General features: G+C 41.1%; 1 long non-coding RNA gene across 1 annotated transcript in view; it reads left to right on the forward strand.

Annotated features, from left to right (window-relative positions):
• Positions 1-14070, forward strand: part of LOC139364072 (uncharacterized) — a 79771-nt gene that overhangs the window by 23002 nt on the left and 42699 nt on the right. The gene's annotated exons all lie outside the window — the stretch shown is intronic.

Here is a 14070-nt window from a genome sequence, read left to right on the forward strand (position 1 = left end):
CCCAACTTGCTTTTGTAATTGTCTGCATGATGTTTGCACAGATAACCAATAATATAGATATATAGTTTTTCTTACTATTTGATGAATGATTACTGTATTTTTTTTTTTTTTTTTTTTTTTTTTTTTTTTTTTTTTTAGTTTTCAGTGAACCAAAAATATCATTCAGAAAACGTTGTCATCCATATCCAGGTAGCATATAGTTTTATAATCTGATCTTGTAATAAGGAAATTACAGTCCTTATTGATTTTCTATTATTAGTTAGCATTTTTTAAGTTTTGACGCTTGTGAGTGTTTGGGGATTTTCTGTTCTGTTCTTTTCTTTTTTTCTTTTTTTTTACTCTGTCAATAATTTAACACCTTTGTATTGGTTATCTTCTGGGTTGATGTCTATTGTTTAGGCTGAACCTTTGACACTTCTCTGAGGTAGTTTTTATGTGAATTTGTAACCACCCAACGGATTCACCTTGCCAGCTGTCTAGACAGAGCCGATTTCTCAAAACAGGGGAACTGTAATAGAGAAACAACAATTCAGCCAGAGCCGGCTGTGCGGGAGACCATAGTTTTATTATTACTCAAATCAGTCTCCCTCCCCGTAGGGGGATCAGGGGTTTCTAAGAATAATTTGGTGGGTAGGGGGTCGGAAAGCGGGGAGTGCTGATTGGTCAGGTTGGAGATGAAATCATAGCGAGTGGAAGCTGTCCTCTTGCGCTGAGTCAGTTCCCGGGTTGGGGCCATGAGATCAGATGAGTCAGTTTATTGATCTGGGTGGTATCCGCTGATCCATCGAGTCCAGGGCCTGGAATATATCTCAAGTCCTGACTGAGCTTAGGTTTCACAATAGTGATGTTATCCCCAGGAGCAGTTTGAGGCGGTTTAGAGTCCTGCAGTCTCCAGCTGAATGAATCCTAAACCCTAATTTCTAATCTTGTAGCCGATTCGTTATTCCTGCAAAGGCATGATGGAGGGGTGTTGTTTTCGGAAAGGTCTGTTACATCTTCGTTTAAAAGCTAAACTATACACTAAATTCCTCCTGAAGTTAGTGGGGAATGAACAAGGGCGGCTTGGAGGTCAGAAGCAAGATGGAGTCGTTTAGGTCAGATCTCTTTCATTGTAATAATTTTCTCAGTTATGATTTTTTGCAAAGGCGGTTTCAAATCGATGGCTTAGTGTCCTGGGTAGTGAAAATGGGATTCCTCAACCTGAGCTGAACATGGATTTCCTCCTGAAGAAACAATTTAGGGCTACGAAAAGTAGACTAGGGGCCAGGCACAGTTGCTCACACCTGTAATCCCAGCACTTTGGTAGGCTGAGGCGGGTGGATCACAAGGCCAGGAGTTCGAGACTAACCTGGCCAACATGGTGAAACCCTGTCTACCACAAAAAAAAAAATAAATAATAATAATAATAATAATAATAATAATTAGCCGGGCATGGTGGCATGCACCTGTAATCCCAGCTACTCAGGAGGCTGAGGCAGGAGAATTGCTTGAACTCAGGAGGCTGAGGGTGCAGTGAGCCAAGATCAAGCCACTGCACTCCAGCCTGGGTGACAGAGAAAGACTCTGTGGGATACGATGAGGTTTCTCTTCAAATAGCCTGATCAATGCTTTATTATTTAATTCATAGTAACCCCCCCCCCCCCCCCCGCCAGCCCCTTTTCCTTTTTTTCCTTTTGTCCTTTCTGCCTTTGTTACATGCCCGGACACGCCACAGTACCTGGCTTATCAGTACCAGCTCACATTCCTTTCCTTATTTGGAAAGGAGACTAGCTCTCTAGCTCATTGCAGACACCCCTTCCCCTCTCCTCCCTCTCCCTTACATGCCCACCTCATCTAAAGAAAGTTCAAATATCTAGTCAACCGGGATTAGTTCACATTGTACGACCGGACTCCAGCCAATGGGGAAAGGGTAGAGGGGCAGGGCTTGCGTCAGGAATAAAGGCTCTTGTGCCCCTTAGTTCAGGTGCGCTTTCGTGGCGACTGGCCAAGGAGAAGCACCGCTCTGCGCAGTAGTGAAATTGCTTTGCTAAGAATCCTTCGTTTGAGTGTTCAGTCTCCTTAGGATTTTGAGCGTTATTCCCAACAATTCAGTCTCAAAAAAAAAAAAAAAAGACCAGGATTGATTTAGGGCCTGTATTGTAAATTGTACAAATGCCAACAGGATTGTATCGAGAGGAACACATTCTCTAGTGAAGGAAACCTTCCTGCAGGATGAGTCCCTGAGACTCACTAGCAAATTTCATACAAGTGATGAAATCCTCAGTCTAATGGACTAAAACAATTCCGGGCATTTGTTAAAGATGTTTAAGATGTGAGAAACCAACAGATTAACAGCATTGATACTTTGTGTATATTTTTATTCCAAATTAATAGATGTGTTACAGGGAAAGGGTCCTGATCCAGACCCCAAGAGAGGGTCCTTGATATTCAGGGCCAGTCTGCAGAGTAAAGGTAAAGAAAGTTGATTAAGAAAGTAAAGGAAGAAAAGAATGGTTACGCCATAGACAGCAGCCCTGTGGGCTGCTGGATTCCCATTTTTATCGTTATTTATTGATTATATGCTAAACAAAGGGTGGATTATCCCTGCCTCCCCTTTTTAGACCACATAAGGTAACTTTCTGATGTTGCCATGGCATTTGTAAACTGTCATGGTGCTGGTGGGATATAGCACTGAGGACAACCAGAGGTCACTCTTGTCACCATCATGGTTTTCACGGGTTTTAGCTGGCCTCTTTACTGCATGCTGTTTTATCAGCAAGGTCTTTGCGACCTGTATCTTGTGCCAATCTCCTGATGTGACTTAAAATGACTTAACCATCTGGGAATGCAGCCCAGTAGGTCTCATCCTCATTTTACCCAGCCCCATTCAAGATGGAGTTGCTCTGGTTCACGTGCCTCTGGCAGGTGGACATTTGTTTGCCAAGCAATGCTGCAGTCAGGGCCTCTGGATTTCAGTCCTCCATACAGAGAATGTCAAGGGCAGACCTTAATAAAAATAAATAAATGAATAACCAAATTTTTAAAATTACTTCTCATTTTCATTCTTTTAGTGTATTATAATCTGACACCATTAACTTTAATTTCCTTGCATATGGAGAGCAACTTGATACAAACTGTGGTATTTATTTAGTGACGAAAAGAGACAAGATGATTCCCAAATGTAAAGAAAACTGGAAGTTTTGTGGGAAACAATAGAGGAGATAAGACTTACCAGTTTCTGCCGGGCGCGGTGTCTCACGCCTGTAATCCCAGCACTTTGGGAGGCCAAGGCAGGCAGATCATGAGGTCAGGAGATCAAGACCATCCTGGCTAACACGGTGAAACCCCGTCTCCACTAAAAATACAAAAAATTAGCCGGGCGTGGTGGCGGGCGCCTGTAGTCCCAGCTGCTCAGGAGGCTGAGGCAGGAGAATTGCTTGAACCCGGGAGGCGGAGGTTGCAGTGAGCTGAGATTGCACCACTGCACTCCAGTCTCAGTGACAGAGCAAGACTCCGTCTCAAAAAAAAAAAAAAAAATTTACCAGTTTCTATTTATTTTAATGAGAATTGTGTTGCTCATTTATAAATAGAAAGCTCCATTTAAATTACAGATGCTTTTTGATTTATGATGAGGTTACTTCCAGTTAAACCCATCACAAGTTAAAAATGTCATCAGTCAAAAATGCATTGAAGACACCTAACTTACTTAAAATCGTAGCGTAGCCTATCCTCCTTAAGTGTGCTCAAAACATATTAGCCTAATGTTTTCGAAAATCATCCACACAAAACCTATTTTATCATAAAGTGTTGAATATCTCATGTAATTTGTTGAATACTGTACTGAAACAGAAAAACAGAAAGACTGGACACTCAATGTATAGTTTCCATTAATGTGTATTGCTTTTGTTTAATTTGAAAATTTTAATTTGAATCATAGCAAGTCAGGAAGCCCATATATTATAAAATGTAGTAAGTTTATCAGCCATAAATAACAACCAGTCACAGGAAATTCAGGGATTTGGTTGAGGTGAGGTGGTTCAACCTATTACACCCATTTCCTTCATCTCTAATGGGCTGCCCTTCATCCTTGGGGTTGTTGCAGGGTGGCTGTGCGGTGCAAAGACCTGAGAATCACTTGAACCTGGAAGGTGGAGGTTGCACTGAGCTGAGATTGTGCCACTGCACTCTGGCCACTGCATTTTAGCATAATCCACCCTTTGTTTAGCATATAATCAATAAATAACAATAAAAATGGGAGTCCAGCAGCCCACAGGGCTGCTGTCTATGGCGTAACCATTCTTTTCTTCCTTTACTTTCTTAATAAACTTGCTTTCACTTTACTCTGCAGACTGGCCCTGAATATCAAGGACCCTCTCTTGGGGTCTGGATCAGGACCCTTCCCCTGTAACATATCTATTAATTTGGAATAAAAATATACATAAAGTATCAATGCTGTTATTTATTCATTTATTTATTTTTATTAAGGTCTGCCCTTGACATTCTCTGTATGGAGGACTGAAATCCAGAGGCCCTGACTGCAGCATTGCTTGGCAAACAAATGTCCACCTGCCAGAGGCACGTGAACCAGAGCAACTCCATCTTGAATGGGGCTGGGTAAAATCTAGCAGATAGGGCAACAGAGTGAGACCCTATCTCAAAAACATAAATAAATAAAAGGATAATATATCTGTCAAAGTACAGTGATGCATTGCTTAATCATGGAAATACCATCTGAGAAATGCACTGTTTGGTTATTTCATCAGTGTGCAAACATGGAGAGCATCACACACACCTAGAGGGCATAGCCTACTACACATCTGGGATGTATGGTATTTACTATTGCTCCCAAGCCATAAGCCTCTAAGCATGTGACTGTCCTGAATACTATAGGCAATTGTAACACAATGATAAGCATTTAAATATATAACCTATCTAAACACAGAAAACGTGAGAATAGGGTATAAAACAAAAATTATTGTTCAGTTGTATAGGGCGGTTGCCATGCCTGGAGCTTGCAGGACTGGAAGTTCTGCTGGGTGAGTCAGTGATTGAGTGGTGAGTGAATGTGAAGACCTAGGACATTACTGTACAGTACTGCAGACATTAGAAACACTGTAAACTAAGGCTACACTTAATCTACTAAAAACTAAAGTAATTGTGCTATGACATTATGACAGCTTTGACATCTCTAGGTGATAGGAAGTTTTCAGGTCCATTATAATCTTATGAGAGTACTCTCCTATATGTTGTCTTTCCTTGACAGAATAAAATGTCATTTTGAGGGGCATGACTAATAAACATGTAAGAGTCTATGTGATATTTATGTTAAAAGCCCTTCCGTAGTTATAAAAGCATAAGTGTTGGTCACATAAAAATATAAACAATCTTGAAATTAATTCATAAGTAAATTAATAGATACCTTGAAATTGTGCTTATGATAGTTCTAAACCAGACTTTAATGCACAATCTTGGATATCTTAATCACACTGGCATGAAGACTGATGGCAATAAAACATTTCTTAACAAAAGAGACTGCAGCATTTTCTGTGCAGTTTGCACCATTCCTCTTCACACCTGTTCTGTAAGTGTTGCTGCAGGCCATCCTAAAAGAAATGACAGCAGGTTTCAGCACAAGTTCATGCAAATAATGAAAAGCATGTCATGGCTACCACTAGGCTAACAGCTACTGTAATACAATTTGGAAAAAAAAGACTAGAAATGATGAAATATGACAATAACCTTGGAAATATTTATCAAGGGAGCCATATTAATATAGGTGAATTTTAGAGAACAAAATACTTTTCCTAGGTTTGCAAGGACAAAACTGTCCAGAAGAACAGAAGAGGGACAGATGAGGTAGAAGCAGCCTGGCCCATGCGAGGGGCTCCGTGGTGGACTGAGGATGGAGAGGCTGGGGAAAGGGCCAGGCAGAGTCAGGGCTCACATCCTGACCTGAGAACAGAAGACAGCACAAGAAACAGGCTCATCCTCAGGTACAAACCCTCTTCAGATTGAAAGAGGGATGGGGTGTCTAGGGAAGTAGGCAAGCATTTGGGTAAGGAGAGTCACCGATTCATTAGTGAAACACAACAAAACAAAATCTTCTGTGTTGCTGTTTGTCCACTCCGGGTGTGGGGCTCACAGGGGAGCAACATAGACAAAGTTTCCAAATTCCCAGGTGTTTAAGACCAGTGGGGATTCAGAAAACTCAACAGAAACTGAACTACAAGTGCAAGAGCTGCCCTTGGGCACTCAGGGAACAGGCATCAGGCCTGGGATGCGATGGACAAGGGGTCCTCCAGGAGGAGGAGCATTGGAGGAGATGCTGGAGCGTGAGGGGCCAGGGTCCACCAGACAGGGGAGGGAAAGGAAAGAGGAAACAGTGTATCTGGCACAGGTCAGAACGTGAGATAAGGACAGTGGGTTGGAAGGATCACTGGAATGAGTAATATGTGAGGAGGCAGAAGCAGGAAGGACAGACCGTGAAGGGACTGGGCAGGGGAGGGAGGGCAGCTCTGGAAGTGATGCAGAGGCTGCTCCCTAAGGACTGCATTCTGTGGGGAGAAGTTCGAATGCCTTTTCTTCTTTTAAGTGTTACCCACAGTCCATGAGATCTACTGACAAGGAAGACAGTTAGAACAAGTAAGGATAGTCCTTGTTTGATGGGAAAGAGCAGCAGCATTACCAGGAGGAGTTGGTGATGGGGAGGGGCAAGGTTGGGGAAGGGCAGAGAAGTTTCTGTCCCCTCAGCCATTTTGCAGATGTAGGTTGGATCACTGGATCACAAATTCAAAGTGGCTGGCTCACGGCCACCTTGCATCACAGGGTGAGAGCGACCTCACAGGAAACTGCAGATGAGGGGGGTTCGCAGCTGCACAGAAGAAGGACCCAGGTAACTTTCAGTCAAGGTTGGCAGGGGGCTGCAGAGGTGACAGCAATGATGGTGGTGGGCAATGTGCAGCCTTTTGGGGCATTGTCTTCACGGACACGCAGATGTGCACCCATCTGTGTCTGCATGTCCTCTTCAGTGTTCCGACATTCTTATAAAATCCTCATGGGTTTCTCATTGTTCTGACACCATAACATGTATTTTGACTTTTTTCTATCATATGTATCTTTTCTTGTGTACCTAGCAAAATTTACCTAAATTCCTTGTTGGTGGATTATTCATAGCTACAGTATTTTCCAACTTAATAACTAAATGAATTGCCCTGCTTTGTGTGCTTTTGCTTAATCATTCCTGAAGATTCGTGTCTCCTCATTTCAGGGGAGCCACCCCTGCATGTTGATAAGCAGGAGTTCAGTTTAGGGTGTTCTGTTTTCCTAGTTAACTGCGGACACATCTATGCTCTGGAAACTATGAAACTCTCAATACTCATTTGAAAATTCCAATTGCTTTTCTCTGATGGCCAGTGATGATGAGCATTTTTTCATGTGTCTGTTGGCTGTATGAATGTCTTCTTTTGAGAAATGTCTGTTCATATCCTTTGCCCACTTTTTGATGGGGCTGTTTGTTTTTTTCTTGTAAATTTGTTTGAGTTCTTTGTAGGTTCTGGATATTAGCCCTTTGTCAGATGAGTAGATTGCAAAATTTTCTCCCATTCTGTAGGTTGCCTGTTCACTCTGGTGGTAGTTTCTTTTGCTGTGCAGAAGCTCTTTAGTTTAATGAGATCCCATTTGTCAATTTTGGCTTTTGCTGCCGTTGCTTTTGGTGTTTTAGACATGAAGTCTTTGCCCATGCCTATGTCCTGAATGGTACTACCTAGGTTTTCCTCTAGGGTTTTTATGGTATTAGGTCTAACATTTAAGTCTCTAATCCATCTTGAATTAATTTTCGTATAAGGAGTAAGGAAAGGATCCAGTTTCAGCTTTCTACTTATGGCTAGCCAATTTTCCCAGCACCATTTATTAAATAGGGAATCCTTTCCCCATTTCTTGTTTCTCTCAGGTTTGTCAAAGATCAGATGGCTGTAGATGTGTGGTATTATTTCTGAGGACTCTGTTCTGTTCCATTGGTCTATATCTCTGTTTTGGTACCAGTACCATGCTGTTTTGGTTACTGTAGCCTTGTAGCAAATCAAAACCACAATGAGATACCATCTCACACCAGTTAGAATGGCGATCATTAAAAAGTCAGGAAACAACAGGTGCTGGAGAGGATGTGGAGAAATAGGAACACTTTTACACTGTTGGTGGGATTGTAAACTAGTTCAACCATTATGGAAAACAGTATGGCGATTCCTCAAGGATCTAGAACTAGATGTACCATATGACCCAGCCATCCCATTACTGGGTATATACCCAAAGGATTATAAATCATGCTGCTATAAAGACACATGCACACGTATGTTTATTGCGGCACTATTCACAATAGCAAAGACTTGGAATCAACCCAAATGTCCATCAGTGACAGACTGGATTAAGAAAATGTGGCACATATACACCATGGAATACTATGCAGCCATAAAAAAGGATGAGTTTGTGTCGTTTGTAGGGACATGGATGCAGCTGGAAACCATCATTCTCAGCAAACTATCGCAAGAACAGAAAACCAAACACCGCATGTTCTCACTCATAGGTGGGAACTGAACAATGAGATCACTTGGACTCGGGAAGGGGAACATCACACACCGGGGCCTATCATGGGGAGGGGGGAGGGGGGAGGGATTGCATTAGGAGTTATACCTGATGTAAATGACAAGTTGATGGGTGCTGACGAGTTGATGGGTGCAGCACAGCAACATGGCACAAGTATACATATGTAACAAACCTGCACGTTATGCACATGTACCCTAGAACTTAAAGTATAATAATAATAAAAAAAAAAAGAAAATTCCAATTGCTTTATCTTTTACTTAGCTTTCACTTTATTTACAGTTCAGTACTCTCTATTTTTTTCTGCTTTCTTTGGATTTAGTTTGCTCTACTTTTAAGTCTCCTATGGAGGAAATTTAGATTATTGATTTTTATATGTTCTCTTTTTCTTTTATTTATTATTTATTTATTTAGTTAGTTATTTTTGGAGACGGAGTCTCACTCTGTTGCCCAGACTGGAGTGCAGTGGCCAGATCTCTGCTCACTGCAAGCTCCCCCTCCCAGGTTCACGCCATTCTCCTGCCTCAGCCTCCTGAGTAGCTGGGACCACAGGCACCCACCACCATGCCCAGATAATTTTTTTTTGTTATTTTAGTAGAGACAGGGTTTCACAGTGTTAGCCAGGATGGTCTCGCTCTCCTAACCTCGTGATCCACCCGCCTCAGCCTCCCAAAGTCCTGGGAGGTGAGCCACCACAACTGGCCCTTTTTTTTTTTTTTTTGAGGTGGAATTTTGCTTTTGTCACGCAGGCTAGAGTACAATGGCTCAATCTCGGCTCACTGCAACCTCTCCCTCCTGGATTCAAGCGATTCTCTTGCCTCAGCCTCCCTAGTAGCTGGGATGAGTCCTTGTTTGATGGGAAGTTTCCGTTTCCAAAAATAAAAAAATAAAATAAATAAATAAATAAAAATTTTTAAAAAGAAAAGCAAAAGAGAGCAGGCGCCTGCCACCACGCCCAGCTCATTTTTGTATTTTTAGTAGAAACAGGGTCTCACCATGTTGGCCAGGCTGGTCTCCAACTCCTGACCTCAGGTGATCTGCCCGCCTCAGACTCCCAAAGTTCTGGGATTACAGGTGTGAGCCACTGTGCCCAGCCAATGTTTTTTGTTTGTTTGTTTGCTTTGTTTTCAATAGATATATTTCCCCCCATGCTCCCTCACTGCATTCTACAAATTTTGATAAGATGCATTTTAATTTAAACTTAGTTCAAAATGCCATTTAATTTTCTCTTGAGATTTCTTGCATCATGTGTTATTTAAAAGTGTGTTGGTTAATCTCTGTGTATTTTGAAGTTTACCAGTTATGTGCCTTTTATTGATTTTGATCTTAATTTTATTGGGGTTTTAGGGTATACACTTGTTAACATAAAAATCATAAGATCTATAAATTTGGAAAGGAAAAAAGCTATAAATATTCTTGAAGGTAGCCCTATGGCATGTGTACTAAACAAACATGCTTGTAACCTATGACCCATGTTCACCTTGGTGTGGAGACTGAGTATTTTTTTTTTTTTTTTTTTTTTTTTTTTTTAGACAGAGTCTTACTCTGTCCCCCAGGCTGGAGTGCTGTGGCACCATCATGGCTCACTGCAACCTCTGCCTCCCGGGTTCAAGCGATTCACCTGCCTCAGCCTCCCAAATAACTGGGGTTACAGGCACTTGCCACCATGTCCAGCTAATTTTTGTATTTTTAGTTGAGACAGGATTTCACCATGTTGGCCAGGCTGGTCTTGAACTCCTGACCTCAGGTAATCCACCCGCCTTGGCCTCCCAAAGTGGTATGATTACAGGCATGAGCCACCGCGCCCGGCCAAGACTTAACATTTAAATGTATTACAGTTAGGCCCTACGCACAGAAGCCCCTTTCAGGACACAAAGGTAAACAAGTACACAATCTCTATAAACCAGTCAGACCCAGTACATGTTTGGTGGGCTCTTACCAGAAGAAAGTCACTGCAATCAGTCTCTTGTGCAATCAAAGCTGTAGCTATGGCTGGAGGAACAGAGGGTGGAGTCAGCGTCTGGCGGTGGATGAGCTGCAAATTGTTTTAAGATAGTTTGTGTGGAAGTCAGTACTTGCTTATTGGCTAGAGAAAAAGATAAACCTCCTGTGAGTTAGAACATAGTTTATTCTTCAAGTATAGGGGTGAGTGACTTAACCCTTGCCTGGCATGGCCTTAGGTCTTGTTTATAATTTGATATCTTATTGCCACCAAGAAGAGTTCATTCCTTCATTCTTATGATCTCTATTTTAACATGAATGCTGGTCAGTTGCTGTGTCTAAACTGCAAAAGAGACAGATGATAAGGAGGCATGTCCCACTTCCTGTCCCATTGTGGCTGGAAACTCAGTCTTTACAGTTTCCCTGGGGTCCTGTCTGTTCAGTCAGTTGGGAGGCTTAGGATTTTATTTTTAATTCTCATAGAGTGTTGAAGTCACCGACTATAATAGTGGATTCATCTATTTTTCCTGTTTTAACAGTTTCTGCCTCATAGTTTTATGTTCTGTTGCTATATGTTAGAATTATTATACCTTCTTGGAAAATTGACCCCACTATTATTATGTAATGCATTTCTATTTCACTGATAATTTTTCTAACTCTATAGTCAGCTTTTTCTGAAATTAATATAACTACTCCTGCTTTTTCTATTTGCTTGCTATATTTTGTTCCATCTTTTACTTTCAGTTAATACGTGTCTCCATTTTTATTAAATAACAGATAAAATGAGATGTATGTACTATGTATAACATGAGGTTTGAATAATAATGTGCGTTGTGGAATAGCTAAATCCAGCTAATTAACATGTGCACTACCTCACATAGTTATCATTTTTGTGGAGAGAACACTTTCTGTCCACTTTTTTTTTTTTTTTTTTTTGAGACAGAGTCTCGCCCTGTCGCCCAGGCTGGAGTGCAGTGGCATGATCTCAGCTCACTGCAAGCTCCGCCTCCCGGGTTCTCGCCATTCTCCTGCCTCAGTCTCCCGTGTAGCTGGGACTACAGGCGCCGCCATCACGCCCGGCTAAATGAGACGGGGTTTCACCGTGTTAGCCAGGATGGTCTCGATCTCCTGACCTCGTGATCCACTTGCCTCAGCCTCCCAAAGTGCTGGAATTACAGGCGTGAGCCATCGCGCCCAGCCGTTCTATCCACTTTTTTAGCATTTTTAAAAACAGACGCAGGCTCTCCCTCTGCACCTAGGCTGGAGGGCAGTGGTTTGATCATAGCTCACTGCAGGGTAGACCTCCTGAGCTCAAGCAATCCTCCTGCCTCAGCTTCCCGAGTGGCTGGGACTACCAGTGCACACCACCATGCCCAGCTAATTTTTATCATTTTAAAAATAAGACTGTATGTTTTTAACTATAGAGACCATGTTGTACAATAGATCTCTTGAAATTGTTCCTCCTTTCTGACTGAAATTTTCTATCCATCCACAAACATCTGCCCAAACCCACCCTCAACCCCAGGCTCTGGTAACTACCGTTCTATACCCCCACTTGTACGAAATCACATTTTTTAGATTTCACATGAGTAAGATCTTGAGGTATTTATCTTTGCATGCTTAACATTTCAGTTAACATAATGTACTCCAGGTTCAACCATGTTGTTGCAAATGACAGGATTTCCTTTTTATATGCCTCAGTAATACTCCATTGGGGATAGATATATAATTTTCTTTATCTGTCAACGGACACATAAGTTGATTCCATATCTTGGCTATTGTGAACAATGCTAAACACTTCTCATTGAGGAGTGTTGAAGTCACCAACTATAATAGTGGATTCGTCTGTTTTTCCTGTTTTAACAGTTTCTGCCTCATAGTGGTTTGAACGATGCTAAAATATACATGAGAGTGTGGATATATCTTCAACATACTGATTTCATTTTCTTCGAATATGTAATGAGCGTTGGGATTGCTAGATCTTATGGTAGTTCTATTTTTAATTTTTTGAGGGGCCTCTATACTTTTTTCCATAATGGCTGTACCGATTAACATTCTCATCAACAGTGTGCAGGGGTTTCCTTTACATTCTCACCAACACCTGTTATCTTCACTCTTTTTGATAATGGCTTTGTAACAGGTATAATGTGATATCTCATTTTGATTTTAATTTAGGTTTCCCTATACCTGTCTTTATACTGAAATAAGTTTTCTTTAGAGAACATACAGTTAGGTCTTGTTTTTTGATCCACTCAAACAATCTGTGTCTTTTCATTGGTTTTGGACCATTGACAGTCAACGTGATTATTGATATAGCAGATTGATATCTACCATATTTATTTCTGCTTTTCATTTGCTGCCCTTGTTCTTTGTTCGTCCTCCTGTCTTCCATTTGTTTGCTTCCCTTTATGGTTTTAATTGAGAATTTTACATGATCCAATTTTCTCTTCTTAGCATATCATTTATTTTCTTTTTATTTTTAAATATTTTAGTAGTTGCCATATGAAATAAAAACTTTTTCATATTTTAGTTGGTATAACAGATAACAGTTTGTTAAAAACAAAAATTTTAACCATGTATTTGACGAGGTATTCTTATGTTTATAGTTTGAGTGTGTGTGCATGCATATGGGGGGGGTGTGTGTGTGTATATATATATATATATATATATATACACCATTGGGGATAGATATATACACCATTGGGGATATATATATATATATACACACACACACACACACACGTATACATATGCATGAATGCTCATATATAAATGCAATGAATGACAGCAATAGTACAAATCACCAAAGGTACAAATTAGGATTGTTTCCTTCTTATAGGCAACTCACACTACTTGTGAACTGATAGAGTGTTATTTGAACAGGAGTTTGAATAACTGTAAATTTAGCAACTGGCTATTGGATTAAGGTCCTCCATTCCTTGGCTGGCTGTTGTCCAGAGGCTGCATTCAGCTCCTTCCCATGTTGGCTTCTCCCAAGTGGCAGAATGCTCCATCAAAGGTACAAAGGGAGAGTTTGCTAGCAAGACAGAAATAACGATTTTACATAGCATAATAACCCACGTGATATACCTTCAGCTGTGCTCTATTCTCTTGTTTCAAAATAAGTTAAGGTTCCTGCCCATACTTACAGGGAGAGGATTAGAATGCAAGGTTGTGTTCACCAGCAGGTAAGAATCATTGGGTGCCAATCTAGGGTCTGCCTGCTCTGTCAGATCTTCAACCTACAACAGTTTCTGAGTGTTCAATTATTTTGTATAACCTGAACTCTTTTGAAAAGTACCAATCAGGTATTTTATGGAATGTCTCACAAAATGGATTAGTCTCATGGGTCTCATTATTACAATAGAGATACGCATTAATTTAGACACATGTATCTGAGTATTAAGAAAAACTGAACGATATATTACTTAGAAATACAAAAGGAGAGGCCAGGTGCAATAGCTCACACTCGTATTCCCAGCACTTTGGGAGGACGAGGTGGGAGGATCACTTGAGGCCAGGAGTTCCAGACTAGCCTAGGCAACATAGCCAGAC

Source organism: Macaca nemestrina, chromosome 7, assembly GCF_043159975.1.
Source record: "Macaca nemestrina isolate mMacNem1 chromosome 7, mMacNem.hap1, whole genome shotgun sequence".
In the NCBI taxonomy this organism is placed as follows: domain Eukaryota; kingdom Metazoa; phylum Chordata; class Mammalia; order Primates; family Cercopithecidae; genus Macaca; species Macaca nemestrina.